The sequence below is a fragment of the Marmota flaviventris genome, chromosome 5 (genome assembly GCF_047511675.1).
Source record: "Marmota flaviventris isolate mMarFla1 chromosome 5, mMarFla1.hap1, whole genome shotgun sequence".
Lineage (NCBI taxonomy): Eukaryota > Metazoa > Chordata > Mammalia > Rodentia > Sciuridae > Marmota > Marmota flaviventris.
Genome location: NC_092502.1, coordinates 18080091 through 18098993, shown reverse-complemented (window position 1 = coordinate 18098993; position 18903 = coordinate 18080091).

Genomic DNA, 18903 nt, shown 5'->3' with positions numbered 1-18903 from the left:
GTAGGCACGCCCATTGATATTATATTCTACGGTCTTTATGTGTACTTTAACTCTCTAATCTCTTTTAATGCAACTCTCTTAACAACTCTAATGATTGCAGGTATTATCATCATCTGCTGTGGACTGAAGGCTTACATCCACCTAAAATTAATACACTGAAGCCTAAATCCCCAATATGATAACATTTGGAGGCAAGGCCTTTGGAAGGTGTTGAGGATGGAGGTTTCACAAATGGGGTTTGTAACCCTTGTAGATAAAGAATCCAGAGCACCCTGTGTTCTCTGCATATGGCTCACTCTCATTGTGAGGAAGCAATGAGAAGACAGATTTCTACAAACCAGGAGAAATGTCCTCACTAAACACAGTGTTTGCCAACACCTTGGTCTTGAATTTCCCAGCCTCCAGGTTAGAGAGAGATAACTGTCTGCTGTTTGAGTCATCCAGACGGTGGTATAATTTTATAGCAGCCCAAATAACTGAGACAGCATCTCTACTGTGCAGATGAGAAAACACAAAGGTTAACTAGCTTGACCAGAGTTCCAAGACTAAGTGGAAGAGCAGGAAACCCACACCTGGGCATCCTGCCTGCAGAGCTTGTGCTCTCAAGTCTGAACTGATAAGGAATGACAAAGCAGAGACTAAAAGTAACTGGTGGATTCACTCCTTACTCCTTAGCCAATATTGCCATGTGTTTGAATTTTCTAGGAAAGGTTAGAGACTGAGACTTTTAGGTAAAATTTCCTAGTTTTCTGATTATTTGCGTGGTTATATTGATAACTTGTTCCATTTTTTATAAAAATAGTGTCAGAAAGAAGTAGACATTTTAAGACTGAATTTGGTCTATATGCTGCTAATTTACAATCCATGGCAAGAATTACAGTTCCTTGGCATTGCTGCATTAAAAAATACATTAAGAATTTCCAAGAAATTCTTTATTTTTAGACTCCATGACCCAAGCCAAAAGTTAAAATATCTGCCTCTATCCACAGGTTTCTGTCTGATGCTGATACTTCTATGACTAAAAGCACCTACCATGCTAAAACACCACATGGAGAGCACGTTTTGTAGAATACACAAACAGTACACACACAATGCTGAACACTCCTCATCTCTCCACAGTTTCATCATATTTCTGTGTCAACTGCATAAAGACAGACACAGAACCCAGAATGCACAATGCCAGCAAGGGGATCCTTTGCTGACCTCTGTCCCTGCCTAAACCTACCTAGTCACCTTTCAAGAAAGAAAGAATAATACCCACATTCTCTACTCAGTGCCCCCAACAGACACCACAAATCAGATAGACACCACACCTTCCTTGTGTTTTCCTATTGACCAACCTGCACAGGATCAGGGGTTTCTTAAAATCACACTGCACACAGGGTCTTAGCTCAGCAGTCCAGTCACCAATACCATTTCCCTTTCTTCACCTCATCATTGTTCAACTCCTCACTGATGGATTGTCACTTGGGATCAAAGGGAAAGGAAAAGGAGGAGTAAAGGAACAAAAGAAAACCTCTAATGTGGGCATATTACATCTAGTCCTTCATAAACTAACACTGAGGCCTCAGGCGGATGTGAGGAGTTAATGCCAAGTCAGTTGCACTAATAGTCATTGTTTAGTCAGTTTTTCCTCCATAACAGCTTTAGTAATTAAAATTCTCACCAAGTACATAAGAGTTTCCTGTTCTTCACATTCTCAAAAGCACTGGTTATCTTCAGTTTTTTTGTTTGTTTGTTTGTTTGTTTGTTTATGATCATTCTTACTGAGACGAAGTGATACCTCATGGTTTGTATTTACCTTTCCCTGATAATTAGAGATGCTCAACATTTTTTCAGGTACCTGTCTTCCAAGTTATAAATGTTCTTTTGAGAAATTCCTATTAGAACTGTTGCCTATTTTTTTAATAAGATATTTGTTCATTTGCTTTTGAATTTTGGAACTTCCTTATATATTCTGAATATCAACCGCTTGTCAGAATCATAATTATCAAATACTTCTCATGCAATCACTCTGTTGATTAATTCTTTTGTTGTGCTGTAGCTTTTTAGTTTGATATAATTCCATTTGTCTACTTCTGCTTTTATTTCCTGTGTTTGGGGAACACTTGTCAAAAAAAAAAAAAATCCTCACCCATTCTAATGTCCTTAAGCTTTTCCTCTATATTTTTTTTCAAGTAATTTCATAGTTTCAGGTCTTACATTCAAGTCTTCAATCCATTTTGAGTTATTTTTTGTAAACGGAGAGAGAGAGGAGCCTAGTTTCATTCGGCTGCATCCAATTCTCCAAATACCCTTTACTGGAAAGATTGTCCCTTCTCCAGTGCACATTCTTAGCGCCTTTGTAGAAATTCAGTTCACTATAGTTGCACAAGTTAACTTCTAAGCTCTCTATTCTGTTCCATTGATCTGTGTGTCAGTTTTTATTCAGTACTATGCTGTTTTGATATACTATAACTTTGTAATGTATTAGAAATCACCTAGTGTAATGCCTTCTGCATTATGCTTATTGTTAAATATGGTTTTGGCTATTTGAGGTTTTATATGATTCCATATAAATTTTAGGATATTTTTTATAATTCTATGAAGAATGCCACTGACATTTTGCTAGGGATTGCATTGAATCTGTAGGACACTTTGGACAATATTTATTCTTCTAATCCATGAGCATAGATTTCTTTCAACTTCTTTATGTCCTGTTCAATATCCGACCTTAACGTTTTATAATTTTCACTACAAAGGTCTTGCACCTCTTTGTTTAAATTCATTCCTAGGTATTTTTGAAGCTATTATAAATGAGATTACTTTTTAAATTTCTGTTCAGATAGTTTGCTACCGGTATCTAACAATGCTACTGATCTTATATGCTGATTTTGCCTACTGCAATGTGGCTGAATTAATTTTTTCTAAGTTGAGGGGTTTTGTATATATATCAGGTCATCTGCAAACAGTGACAATTTGACTTCTTTTCAATCTGGATGCCTTTCATTTCTTTATCTTGCCTGATTGTTATGGCTAGAATTTTCAGAACCCTATTAATAAATGTGGTGAAGTGGGCATCCTTTTCTTGGACTAGAACTTAGAAAGAAAGCTTTAGCTTTTCCCTTATTCAATATTATTTTCCCTGTTGTTGTTTGTTTATTTGTTGGTTGTTTATGTGTTTTGTAAATGGCCTTTATTATGTTGAGGTACTCTCCTTCTACACCTAATTGTTTAGGATTTTTATCACAAAGTAATGTCAAATTTTATCAAGTGCCTTTTCTGCAACTATTGAGATAACCATATAGTTTTTGTCCTGTATTCTGTAGATGTGATATTTTGTGCCTATTGACTTGCATGTATGGAAAAAATTCTTTCATCCCTGGAGTGAACCCACTTGATAATTGTGAATAAATTTTTATCATGCCATGGGATTTCATTTGCTAGTAGTTTTTTGAAAATCTTTGTGTCTATGTTCATCAAGGATATTGGCTTTTAGTTGTGTGTGTGTGTGTGTGTGTGTGCACGCACACACACATGCATGTTTTAATGTCTTTATCTAGTTTTGGTATCAAGGTAATGCTGGTAGTGTAGAATGTGTTTGGAAAATTTACTTTCTCTTAAATTATATGAAATTTAACTCAAGAAGAATTGGTCTTACTTAGTTCTTTAAAAGTTTGGTAGAACACAGCAATGAAGCCATCTGGTCCTGGATTTTTCACTGCCTGCAGACTTTTTATTACTGATTAAATCTTTTTAGTTGTTATTGGTCTGTTAAGGTTTCCATCTTGGGTAAGATGTAGGTGTCTAGGAATTTGTCCATTTCTTCTAGATAATTCAATTTGTTGTCCTATAGTTGCTCATAATAATCTCTGATTCTATTTCTGTGATATTAGTTATGATGTATCCCTTTTTATCTACAGTGTCATTTATTTGAATCTTCCCTCTCTTTTTTAGTCTGGGTAAGGGTTTGTCTATTTTGTTTATCTTTTTGAAGAAAAACCAGCCATTTGTTTCATTTATTTTTTGTATTGCTTCTTTAAACTTCATTTCATTTATTTCTGCTTTGATCTTTATTTTTTTTCTTCTGTTAATTTTGGATTTTGTTGTGTTTTTTTTCAGTTCATTGAAGCATATCAATAGGTTGTTTTTTATCTCATTTTATTATAAATATAACTCCTATTAATTATACAAGTCACTGTGTTTCACTGTGACACTTCCATGCATGCATATACCATTCTTTAATCATATATACCCTCTCTACTTCCCTCTCTTGCCCTCCCCTTTCTATTTCCTCCTCCAGTTCGTTTCTCCTTCCCTAATAGTTCCTCTCTACATTCAGATCATCTTTATTTTTTTTTTTATTTTTCAGTTTCCACATATAAGAAATAGAACACATGATACTTGTCTCCGTGTCTGGCTTGCTTAGCAAAAAGACCTCTAGTTCCATTCATTTCCTTGCAAATGGCATGCATCCACCTCAAACAACCAAGAACGGCTATGGTAAAATAAACAAAAAACAATAAATGCTAATGAGGATGCAGAGAAGAGGAACCCTTTATACACTATTGGTGGGAATGTAAACTAATACAGCCACTATGGAGAACAGTACTGAGTTCCCTCAAAAATCTAAAAGAGATAGATGCCTACATAATCATATTGTGGCACTATTCACAAAAGCCAAGTTATGAAATCAGCCTGGATATCCATCAACATGTGAATGTGTAAGGAAAACATGACATATCAATGACATATATGCACAGGAATTCCATTCCACAATCAAGAAGAATGAAATAGGTTGTTTATTTGCAATGTTGGCACTGAGTGCTGAAATAAACTTCCCTGTTAGTACTGCTTTTGCCATGTTCCACAGGTTTTGTTGTCTGATATGTCTACGTTTTCATTCGTTTCAAGAACTTTTTAATTTTTTTCATGATTTCTTTTTCTTAATCTATTTGTTGCTCAAATATAAGTTGTTTAACTCTCATGTATTATATGGTTTCCAAAGTTTTTCTTGTTTTTGATTTCTAGTTTTATTGCAATGTAGTTGAAAAAGATTCTTGATGTGATTTTATTTTTTTTTTAATTTGTAGAGACTTCTTTTGTACCCTGTATGCTGGATAATATTGCATGTCCTGATGAGAAAAAAAAATGTGTATTTGGCAGATGTTAAATGGAATATTCTGTAGATGTCTGTTAGATCCGTTTGGTCTAGAGTTCAATTCAACTCTGCTATTTCTTTGTTGATTTCCTGTCTAGATGACATATCCACTGCTGAAAGTGGGGTATTAAAGTTCCACCTATTATTGTCCTGTAGTCTGTCTCTCCTTTAGTCTACAAAGGTTTGTTTCATATATTTGGATGCACCAACATTGGGTGCACATATATTTAGAATTGTTATTTCCTCTTTCTGAATTGACCCCTTTATAATTATATACTAACTTTCCTTACCTCTCTTTAATGCTTTTGATTTAATGTCTATTCTTCCTCTGATATAAGTATGACTACTCTTACTTTTTTTGGATCCCATTTGCATGGAATGTCTTATTCAGTCCCTTTACTCTTGGTCTTTGTGTATCTTTAGAGGTTAAGTGAGTTTCTTGTGAACAATGTACATTGGGTTTTGATTTTATTTTCATCCAGTCACTATGTCTTTTAACTGGAGAATTTAATCCACTAATATTCAAAGTAGTTCTTGATAGATAAAGTCTTATTACAGCCATTATGTAACTGGTTTTCTAGTTTTGTTGCAATTCCTTTCTTCTTTTCTCCCTTACCTTCTACCTTTTGTGGTTAAGTGATTTACTCCAGTAGTGTGTTTTGGTTTCTTGCTTATTATTTAGGGTCTGTCTACTATGAATTTTTTCTTTGTGGTTACCATCAGGCTTATCAAAAATATCTTTTGATTATAAAAAGCTGTTTTTAAATGATAGTAAATAAACATGATCATATGGTCAGAACAGAAACAAACAGAATGAAAGAAAATATAATAATAAAACTCTCTATTTGTTTTCCATTGATCCTCATATTTCGAACTTTTCATATCCCATTTTATATCTTCCTGTATTGTTCCTTTTTAATAATAATGTAATTGTTACTTAAAGTTTTTATTTTTTAGTCTTCATACCAAAGACATGAATGGTTTATGCACCATTTTTTTTATATTGGAGCATCCTGAATTTTTCTGTATAATTAATCTTCCAGATTTGTACCTGCCCAAAATTGGGGTAGTATTGGTGGAGATGGTCCCTTGCCACCTAGGCTGATGCTAACTAAGCAGAGGCACACCTGAGTCTCATATCGACAAGGACCTTCAGCCCATGCCATAGCTAGGAGTGAGGCAGGCTGAAACACAAGCCCATCCCACTGGGCTGAAGGTCTCTGCCTGACACAGGAGTATTTTTCAGAGCCCCACAGGCAAACACTAGCCTTGTGATAAGTTTGCTGCCCAAGCATGGGGAATTGGTGATAGAGACAATTCCTTGTCACCCAAACTGCACACATTCTGGGTCACACCTGAATCATACGGCCACACAGACCTGTACAATCTTAGGAAACAGAGGGTGTGCCCCACACTCACTAAAAGCCTGGAAAATGATGCAAGCTGAAGCTCATGTTGTCCCATCAGCACACAGGTCTCACCCAATGGCGGGGCTGAACTGGAGGCTTAGGCTGTGAGCTCTGGGTACCAGGCTTACAGTTTCTATTGGGTGCTGGTCTCACTGATGCAGCCCTGATGCTGAGCTCTAAGTGTTACCTTTGGAGTACTGCCCTCTAGTGGATGGGGTTCTGCTCCCTACTCTGCTACAGGAGGCTAGAGGAGAGGTGATGGCTACAGTGAGCAGCCTGGTTAAAAAATAGTTCTAGTGGCTGCGTAGCAAGGAGAGTTTCAGCCTAGCACAGGAATCTCAGGGCTGTGTCCAGCACAGGGTTTCACATGGCAGGCCTGGCACTTGCTTTTCTCCCCAGCTTAAAGGGGTGATGCTTAAAGGTGCTGGCCTGCTGAAATGAATGATGTGGACAACTCTTTTTACCTTCTTCAGTGTCTTTTCATTACGCTGAAATAAACCAGGCACTGTGGTCTCTCACCTTATTTCCTGGGCTCTTCTGAAGGTAGTTTGAAACATGATTAGCTGTTCCACTTGGTTTGGAGCTGGGAAGAAGATCAAGGAAGCACCCCTCTCTGCCCTAGCTCCTAAAAAGAGAAAGGTAAAGTAACGGTATTCAGAAAGGTGCTTTTGCTGTCAGACTCACAGGCTTTTTTTAGAACAATTATTTTCAATAAACATCTGACAGTAATCGAGTCCATTTGTTTTACTTGTTTTGACATCTGCAGATAATGATGAGCTAGAGGGAAAGACAGGTTTAAGGATTATAGCAATTAGTTAATTTGTGACTGATTATTAAAAAATAATAAATGCACTCTGTGCTTCTCCAGAGGCCACAGTTACAAATTACAAGGTTGTTTCCCACTGCTGATGTTTTGTTGTTTTTAAAGGATCGCAGGCTCCATGTGTTGGTGAATATTAACATTGTTTGAGGTTTGTCAGGTTGCCATAGCCACCTCAGCTCCTTCTGCCTGCGGGACATGATGCACTACAGTCAGAACTGAAGGAGTCCACACAGGGACAAGCCACCAGGGAAGCTGTTCAACCTGGAAACAGCCTCTTCCCTTTGGACAGTTCTCAGCCTCATCTGTTTTAATACATGGATCAAAATGTGCATGCTGCCAGCCTACCAGCCCCCTCACACTGGTAGCCTACCAGCCTACCAGCCCCCCAACACAATTGTGCCCACCCATCTCCACACCCCTAGCAGTCCTTCCATGCGCCTTTGAACCCTTGCAGCTGCATCCTGAAGCTCCCCTTGGTAATGGTTCCTCTACCCTCCCAAACCAAAGCCTGTGAATCCTGGGTTTTCCTTGATCATAATAATACTAAACTCAGATGTATACAGAGCCTGGGGATGTGACATTTTTTTTTCTAACCCATCCTTTAACCCATTATGCTAATAACTTAGGAATTAGAAATAGGTCAGTATGAGCCTCAATTTTTCTCCTTCTACAGTTTCATTGTTTTCTTTCAGAGAGACCTCCTTTTAAATTTCTCCATCCTTTTCTGGTCTCCCTCTTGGTCTTTTAATATCCCTGTCCCCATCCCCACTATGCTGGTCAAGCTTTCTTATTCATCCTCTCTTCTCTTATCCTCTTGAAGAACTACACATGACTGAGGCCCCAGCCCCAGGTACTTCATTTCCTCTGCTCCAAAACTGCCCCTTCTGTTAGATCTTCTGTTGATTCAAATTCTGCCTGCTGGTCTCCATCGATGTTTCCCCCATTGTGATAAGCTTTCTATCATTGGACTGACATTCTCCCCTCCCCAAAGCATGTAAAGTTATAAGATGTGGTAGTTAGGAATGTGTCCCTGGGTGAAACTACAGACATAAATGCATGGCTTTACCACTTACTGGTACTGCAATTCAGGTTATCTAACCTTTCTAGGTCTGTCTCCTCCTCTCTAAAATGGTGATAGTAATGCCACCTACATCACAGAGTTGTAATGGAGTTCGAAAGAGATGATCCCTAAGTATAATTTAAAATGGTTGAAGAGACAACCTGACTCAGACTAGCATACAAAACAAAAGCTTATGATTGTCTCACTTATCTTGAAGTCCAGAGGTAAAGTAGTCTTCGATTCAGGGGCTCAGCCACACTATCAAAGACCTGGTTTGGGGGCTGGGGCTGTAGCTCAATGCTAGAGCACTCACCTAGCATGTGTGAGGCACTGGGTTTGATCCTCAGCACTACATATAAATAAATAAAAAAAAAGGTATTGTGTTCATCTACAACTAAAAAAAAAACCCCAAAAGACCTAGTTTCTTTTCTTCTTTCTCTGTTCTTCCTTCTAAGGTTATCAGATTCATTCTATGGTTGGCTGTCCATCATAGTTACAAAAGATTTGAACAGGCTATTGGTTTTCTTATTTGAAACAAAGGAATAAACGAAATGATCCTTTCAAGAATTTCTCCCAGAGTAGTGAGGGAGAACTCTTCCAGATATTTAGAAAATCTCTCACTGCTTGTTATGCAGATATGATTAGGCATTGCCTGGGACAGAGAGAGGGGTTCCATGTGCTAATTGGCTCAAACCTGCTCAAATAGCCTAAGCAACAGGGAAGGAGATTGCAAATCCTAGAAAATATCATCCAAGAAACTGCACAATAAGTATAAAATGGGAAGGATGGGGGCGGATATTGGAGATGGCATCACATCTGCAATGAAAAGACATCCTTAGCTAAGGATGAACAATTAGTAAAATCCATATTGAAATTAGCAATTGTTAATATGTCATTTTCATCTTTGATGACTACTTCTCATTTTCTTTATACTATAATTTATTGTTTAATAAATGCCTCTCCATACTCTCCCATCCTCAAGTTGTAAAATTCTTAAGGTTATGTGCTTCACTGATCCTTTTACTACTAACATACACTAACACAAACTTTATATCACTAGTGTACCCACCCCTTACCCTACCTAGCAGCATATATAGACTATAAAGTGTTTCTACCCAGCATCAAAGTCTCTCTGGCAAGATTTAGATATTACTTATTGTTCTTATGCCCTTCAGTATAGAACAATATAATGCATTTTAAAAATATTCTTTTTTATACAAAATAATATTACGGATCCACTATTGAATATGCAGGCACAGAGTATGCCTTTGTACTTTCTAACTGATCAATAAAACTATACCTTTTACCACAATTACATCCAATTAATTCTTTTTTAGTTTTTTACACAATAATTTTTGCAGTTAATTATTTTGTTTGACCAGACTAGATGCATCACAAAGAATATCCTGAGAAACATGTTTTGTTTTAATCAGTGAAGCCTTATAATAAAAGCTAAGAAATCTTCAAGTCAGTACATTTTAACTAAGATCAATAGCTCTCAAAATACCAAATTATCAGGAAAAACTTCAATATTATGCAGTGTAAATTTATGAAATATTTACATAAGAAAGGACTTCTACATTAAGATTAATCTTCAAAATGTTGTTTCCCTTAAATTTTTTCATCAATTTTATGCTGACCTACAAAGACATATGACTTATTCTGTCCTATTTTTAGTGAACATTATTTCCAAAGAAATTAAGTTTAATACTTTTAAAGCATAGTTAAGTTTAATACTTTTAAAGCATAGGTGATATTATCAAGTTCACAATAATGAAACTAGCCATTTTATAGCAGCAATTTTTAGAAATATGAGGTAAATGGCTCTCTGATTTTCTTAAAAATTTCTTATGTATTTCTTTTAAAGCCTACTGTATTCCAGAATTTTATTACCTGAAAATTATCTCACTTCTTAAATATATTTTAGAAATGTCTTTGAGAGAAGAAAAATATGTGGGAGACTATCAAACACAATGTTGAGCTCAGAGTATAGTAAAAGAACAATGTAGATTCTCTGAATTTAACAGAAAGGCTATGGCAATGCAAAACATTTTCTTCTTGTCTGCAAAGACCATGCAGTGAATTTTAAGAGTAAAATCTGATGAAAGAAGTGTTTGGAGAATATAAACTAGTCAGATCATTTGAACTTCATGGAAAATAAATTTTAAAACCATGTAATAGCACATACACCCAATCCAGGCAACACTACATATATAAAGTTATGTCATACATTACACCTCTAGTAATCCACATGCATAACCAGTCACATTTTTATTTCACACGCCTCTCAAAATTGCCACTCGGGTTTATTTCTGGCTGCAAGCTTTTCACCAACCAATACAAAGTAAAACCTCAGAAAATAATGAAACATCATAAAAAATAGCTAACACAATGGACAGTAGTATATCCCTACAGAATTTGACGCCTACTCTGACTCAGTGAAGTAGATATTGTTACCTGAGGCCAACATTTTAAATAATTTTTCTCTATACTTCTGAGTATTGGGGATCAGGTCCCAAAGCCCTTGATGGCATTGTGAGGTGAGATCTAACCAATAAATCTTTTTCCCAGAGCAAAATCCTGCAGAAAGAGTGGGCATAACTGATCTCACACAGCCAACTAAACAGCCAACAGGCTGTGAAATATAAGTTTTTCTATTATCTCTGTTGAATTTGGGTGCTGAGTCAGTCAGGTAAAGGTTTTGATTCTTCCTTAATAAACAGCCTGCTTGATGGAACAGCCCAAGTTCACTTAAGCCAATTCACACTGTAGTCTCCATTATGGTTCTATGGCAAGCCTAAATTGTTAGGGTCTGTAAACAAGTCAAGATGGCGCCTGGCATTTTGCCAGAGGGAGTGGTTTGTGAAGTAACGCCAGCGAGCCATTAAGTGTGGAGATTCCTTATTGGTTGACTGCTGTATCTAGTTTATGTTAATTAAGATAAGCTGTGTGGAATGTATATATACCCCTCCTGTCCTACAAAAAACGGCTCCCACTCCTGCTGTATCAATGTACACAAGTTGCTCGTCACCCCCCAGTTATTTTGCTGCAGCTGGACTGCGGCACTAAATATAAAAACAGGGATGCATCCAGTACAATAAAAAGCTCTCTCTCAATAATTTTATAAAGCCACCTAGTCCCAGGAGATACATATGGAAAGTGAACTTCAGAAGAGATGATCAAGCGCACTCATTCAAGAAAAAAAAAATTAAGACAAAAAAATAGATGCCACATTTACCAAAAAAAAAAAAAAAAATGAAACATGAGAATTTTTTTTTTTGGAGGAACACAGGAAAATTTCTCATTTGTGGCAGGGCAAATTGATGCACTGTTGTTGTATCTAAATTTTAAACATGCATGCTTTTTGAAACAGTAATCCAATTTCTATAAATGTATACCTAGCTAAGTATTCAAGGACACACACCAAAGATATTACAACATTGAATAAGAAGGTAGAAAAATTAATTATAATAATTCCTTGCTATAGGGTGCTATGAAGCCTTTAGAAAAAAATGAGGCAAATCTGTATATATTGATGTGGGAAATACCTCAAGTATATTGCAAAGTGAAAAGAAAAAGCAGTTTGAATGACAATATAATATGATATCCATTTGTGTGCTATGATTTTCATTTGTGAAAAAGTCCATAGATATGTATTCTTTGCATACATAAAAATTTCCCAAAGTGCTCACAGATTATTTGTTGTCTGAGGAGAGGTATGATAAAGAGGTTGGGCTGAGGGCCAGGCCAATGTGGGATGCAGCAAGACCTTAAATTTCTACATTAGCATTTCTTTCTTAATCAAAAACTCTTACCTGGAGAAGGAATAGAAATTCTCTCTTCTCCCTTACCTTACTTTCATGAGGGTTAAAATGAAAAGGAAGTGTTCAGGATAAAGGGCCTATCAGAGGGGCTGAGGTTATAGTTCAGTGGTAGAGCATTTGCCTAGTATGTGTGAGGCACTGGGTTTGATCCTTGGCACCACATACAAATAAATAAATAATGTGTCCATCTACAACTAAAATAGTTTGTAAAAAGGGCGGGGGGACTATCTTCATAAACCGGGATCCCAGTGAATGTAGGAATGTAAGTTCCCTTATTCAAATATAAGTGATACATGTAAATGCACGTACACACACACACACACACAATTTATACAGTTAAATACACAACCCACTCACTCTGACAGCTTCTAAAACCTGGTATTTTATTGCATGTCTCCAACCTATGACATATCTCCATTATCTTCTAAGATATTTCAGAGAGGCCTGAGGGAACAGGGAGGAGACTTAATTTTGGATTTAATATCAGGACATTTGTATCCTGATATCTAGCTTAGATTTTTCAAAACATTACAGAATCTTCTATTTTATTTTCCATTTCCAAAACAGAAGGAAATAAAATCTTCCCAGGTACGATCAGTGACATAGGGTAATGTTTCATCTTGCTCCCTCCTTCAACCAATCTTGAAAGAAAGACGGGGGTGAGAACACTTAAAACATACTTCTGCTAATGATGGAAAAAATCACAAGAACAATGAAATTCATGCATAATGATGTTGAAATTATACACATTGCATTATGGGGATTCTAACAGGCAGTGAGATCTACAACTTCTTTTCTTTGTTCCAAATCACAGAAACAGTAACAACTACCTTCCAGGTAAGTGGTGTCTAAATAGATGTTGCTCTCACACCACGGCAGTAAAGAAATTTGGGCAAGCAGCCCTAGTGGTTTTTATTTATAAATCATATGCATCACACCATTTTAACAATATTAATTTTAACAATGAACATTACCAAAAATAAAAATTGAAATTAAAGTAAATGAGATTTAAAACAGTTAAAAAAAATCAAGCTTCTAATAAACAATGGGACAGTCTTCCAAATAACTCACATAGTTACTATGATGGTGTCTTATATACAATTATAAAATTCATATCCCTAAATTATTACAACCTCAGCTGTAATAATTTCAAGTGAAATTATTTCAAGAAAAGTCTTACTTACTCCTTAAGTGGGCCAGGGAATAGAATTTAATTGAAAAAAATAAATTATTCTTTTAGCTCGGTAAGGAATAATACTAAATGAGTACTTTTTAGTGTACAGAATTATCAAGAGACTAGCAACACCTTAAATTTCATTTCCCCTAACTCTGCATGGCAGACCTTATTCCCATTTTACAGTTGTGGAAACTCAGATCAACTAGTTAGAAACTAGTAAAGATGTAGTTTCAGAAACCTAGCCTGACTGATTCCAAAATTTATACACATAATCAGCCCTAATTACTACCTAGAAAAGGAAATAGTAGGTGTCAAAAATGTGTAAACACTGTAAAATCTGAACTCACAAATTATGTAGTCAAAAGATGAGGAACAGGTTGAAAATTGGGTCTTTCTCTTGCAGTGTCTCTGGGCCCCATCCGCTATGCTACAGAGAGCCACCTTCCCCTAGCTGAAAGGGAGAGGAAAAAAAAAATCACATAGTGTTTATCCCAGGACTCACTGAACTCTAAGAACTTTGATAGTTTCCATAAAATTTTAAGTTGTCTCTTGACATCTCTATATTACTTTCTTTAAAGTAAAAGTAAAACCCCACATGGATTTTTTTGACACTTTAAACTATCATATGATTTTATGTGAGAAATTCTTCTCCACAAATTTGACTCTGAGTTAGTGGTTCTCAGTGGGGGTAGACACAGGCTCCCAGGAGGATTCCACGTTTGGGTTTGGAATGCTCCCCTGAAGACTCAAATCACGAAGGCGTGGTCTTCAGCTGGTGGTGCAGTTGAGAGGTGGTGAAGACTTAAAAACCCTGAAATCATGAGCCAAAATAAAGTTTTCTTCCTTTAAATTGATTTTCTCAGGCATTTTATCACAGCAATGGAAAGCTAGTTATATATCTGGCAACAACAAGAGACAATTCTGGTTGTCAGAACTTGGAATAGGGGTGCTGCTGTCATCTTTTGTGTAAAGGCCAGGCATGCTAATAAATATCCTAAAGTGCAGAGGACAGTCCTTCCAACAAAAATTTGTTTTTCACAAAATTTCAATAGTGTCATGGTTGAGAAATCTTATTCTTATCTTAAGGGAATAATCAATGATATATCAGAGACTGATTACCCAATAATACTGTCCATCACAATATTATTTGTGATAGTTTAATGCTAAAAGACTGAACAAATTATAGCACATTTATTCATTAGAACACCATAGCCATTAAAATGACACTATAAAAGAATATTTAATAACATGAAAAAATGTTCATCATATTTACATGTTCTAAAGTAATATGATTAGTATGTTTATCATATTATAAACATATTGCATATACTGTTGTATAGGCATGGAAATATTTTAAAAGAATATCAATCAAAATATGAATAATGTTTGTTGCTGAACAGTGGTAGAGAGTTCATATAAAAATATTTCGGAAGGATATTGAGAGAGAGAGAGCATAGGGATGGGAAAGGGGAGGAAATGTGGAATGAATTTGACAAAATTATGCTATGTTTATGTATAAACATACCATAGTGAATTCCACCTTATGTACATTTATAAAGCACATTTTTTTTGGTACTGGGAATTGAACTCGGGGGTACTCAGCCACTGAGCCACATCCCCAGCCCTATTTTGTAATTTATTAGAGACAGAGTCTCATTGAGTTGCTTAGTTCCTCGCTATTGATGAGGCTGGCTTTCAACTTGTGATCCTCCTGCCTCAGCCTCCCAAGTCATTGGGATTACAGGTGTGCACCACCACACCTGGCATAAAGCACAAATTTAAAATAAATAAATGGGAGGACAGAGGGAAAGAGGAGGCACATGGGACCGAAATAGAGCAAATCAAATTCCATGCATGTATTATTATATCAAAAATGAACCCAACTATTACCTATAATGCACTGGTGAAAGCATTAAAAAATATTTTATAACCAATGTCATTAAAAATGTTCACACACTATCATGGTGAAAAGGAATAGCTCAGTTGATAGAAGCTATGTTTATGGTTTGGATGAGCTGTTCCCCTAAATCTCCTGTGTTAATGAAGAAATGTTCAGAGATGAAATGATAAGATTATGAGAGTTGTGACCTAATTGGTCCATCCTAATTTGAATGGACTAACTGGGTGGTAACCATGGGTAATTGGGGCATGGCTGCAGGAGATGGATAGCTGGGGGTGTCCCCTTGGGGACTGTAGCTTGTTCCACTGGGTCCTCTCTGGTTCCCTCTGCTTTTTGGCTGCCATGAGAGGAACAGCACTGCTCCATCACACCATCTAAAGGTGTTCTGCCTCACCTTATCCCAGAGAAATGGAGTCGGGTAACCAGAGACTCAACCTCTGAAACCACAAGCCAATCTAAACTTTTCCTCCTCCAAGTTTTCTTGTCAGATATTTTGGTCACAGTAATGCAAAGCTGACTAATGAGCTATCACCTCATTACCCATATATCCTCAAAAGATTTTGCACCCCCTCTTTTCAGAATGTGTAATTTGAAGAGTTTTATATCCTGACATCAAGTTATTTAATAATAGAAAAGAGAAAACCCATGTGCCTTCAAAAAGACAGCAGATAGAGTTCACTGAAATATTTTTATATAGAGCCAAAATAGCACCTACTATTCTCATGCCTTCTCTTGAAAAGAACTCATTGTTATGATTCAAAAGTAGGGTTACCCGCTTCCACCCACACCAAGAACTGTATCATCACGACACTCTGCAACTGAATAAATATTAGAAATTTCATGAACATCCATTATCCCCACACTAGAATGTTTCATGAGGAGGAAACATTATGGTAATGTCTGCTATGCAGACTGGTAACTTCTATAGTGTAATTCAGAAGTATTACTGATGCTCTCCAGAAACACATGCTTATAAATTATCCGTTATTTTAGTGATCCATAGCCTCATTGTGACCAAATAAGAATAGTGAAATGGCAAGAAGTCTTCAGAAATAGCATAAGGTTTATATCATAAAAAAGGGCTAAGAGAAAGTTTTCTCCCCAGTGTAGCTGAACTTCTGAACTTCTGTACTAACCAGAGAAAGAGAGAAGAAAGGAGGAAGAACTGGGAAAAAAGAAAAATAGAGGGAAGGAAAGAGAACTTTTGATTACCTACAAAAGAGGTACAAATGGCTACAAATGCTTACAAAAGAACAATGGGTATGTAAAATAAAATTTGCCAATTTATTTTCACCTAAAATGGATCCAAATAATTTGCAATTACATTTCCTCCATGTCTGAACTAGTAAATAAAAAAAATACTTTCTTAATGGTTTCAAAAAAGAAAAAGTTTTTACTTACAGCAAGTAGCTGTTCATTCATAAATTCATAACATTTAAAATCACTGAAAACACATTAACTCTCTGCTCAGACGATAAAATGATCATACTTGCATGCATTTATTCCCGACTAAAATCCTATTGCAATAACAACAGACAGACCAGGATTGGAAATTTTTTTAAAAAATCATTCCATCATTGAATCAGACTTTGGAGAAATTTTGGAAAAGTGGATTACAACTTGAATTATGTTGCTAGAAGAATCCAAGTAAAAGACAATCCAAGAAAGACAGAAGAAAGGGTTACACCAGAGCCACTTTTCCCAGTGGTGGTGCAGAGAAACACTAGCTCAAGATCAATAGTACTGGAAGTGACAAGAGGATTTGGGGATAATTAAAGACTGGGCCACTTACCTCCCTCCAATATCCAGTTGTACATGGAGGTTGTTTACAACACATGACCCAGATCAAACACAGTCAGAAACAGCTCCCTGAACCTGCACTGTCTGTTCAATACTGAAGCTGGGCTGGAGTTGTGGCTTAGAGGTAGAGCATTTGCTTAGCATTTGTAGGGCACTGTGTTCGATTCTCAGCACCACAAAAAAATAAAATAAAATAAAGATATTGTGCATACCTATAAAAAATAAATACTTTTTAAAAAGATATCTACAAATAATAAAAAACAGAAAAAGAAAAACTTGATTTAATAAAGTATAAGAAGAAAAATGAGAAAATGCAGGAAAACAGAACAAAGTAATAACCCTATGTGTATCAATAATCACTGTAAATGTAACCAAATTATACCCCTGTTATAAGAGAAAAATAAAATAGATCAGATTTTTAAAGAGCCACCCCTATGCTATAAAATTGAGAAAAAAAGATGGACTGTAAAGATATGAACAAAGGTTTATCTACAGATGAAAACTAAGGAAAAGAAGGTATGATAATACAAATATTAGAGAAGGCAAAAGGAATTAAATGAAATTAAATAATCTGTTTCATATTAGAAATATGAAAGCAAGGGAAAAAAACTTTATACTCCTAATAATATAAAATGACAATATATAAATTAATGCTTTCAAATAATCATGCTGGCCCTTTAAAGATAATGTAGCTCCTTAAAAATGACAGATCAAAGGATGAAACATTGCCAAATGTCACAAACATTTGAGTAACAATAAGTTTCTTGTACCTAAAAAACAAAATGTTATAAAACATAAAACATTTACAAAAATTGGCCATAATTTAGAATCTCTCCAGAAAACCACAATTTGCAAAAAGTAGAGAAGACTTGGCCATTTTACTGATGACAATATAATATAGTTAAACATTAATAAATTTTTTGGAAAGAAATAAAACTGTCTTTATTTGCAGGAAACGTGATTAAGTAAAAATTTCTTAAAAATCTATAAAAAAAGCTATTAGAACAAATAAACAAGTTTAGCAAGATTGCAAAATTCAAAGTCAACATAAAAACAATTGCATTTCTATATACTAGCAATGAAGAAATCTACAGTCCTCTACCAACTGAGCTATCAAAAGACATGTGACATTAACAATTTTTAAAGAAAAAATAAATTTCCCATAAAAGGAACAGATCTCCATATAGAATTCCAAATAATTTATGTAGACACTGTCCCCTCAGAGAGCCTGACTCTCTACCCCATAAAAGTGTGGACTGCACTTAATGGCTTGCTTCCAAAACATGAGTGTATGAAAAAGAGGGAAAGTTTCACTAGAGATCCTGATAACTGCTGGCGGAGCATCTGGTTAACACCATCAGCAAGAGGGGATGTCCACAGCATACTCCTTTGGTATGGTAGAATGAGAAAGGCATTTCACCTTCATGATCTTCCTGGTACAATCAGAGGTCAATTATGAAGGAGAAAATAACTTCAAATCAACCCAAAACAAGGAACATTCTACCAAAATACATGTCCGCGAAATTGTTAAATTCATTAAAAACAAAATCTGAGAAAATGTCACAGACCAAAGGAGACCAAGGAGACATGTAATGTGGTGCTCTGCATGGGATCCTAGAAAATAAAAAGGACATGAGGGAAGCGTAGAGATTAGGCAGTAGTAAAGTACTATTGTTGGCTCCTTGGTGGTAACAAAACATGCCATAGTTATGTAAGATGTCAACAACAAAAATTGGGCAAGGGGTACATGGGGGTGCTTACTATCTTTGC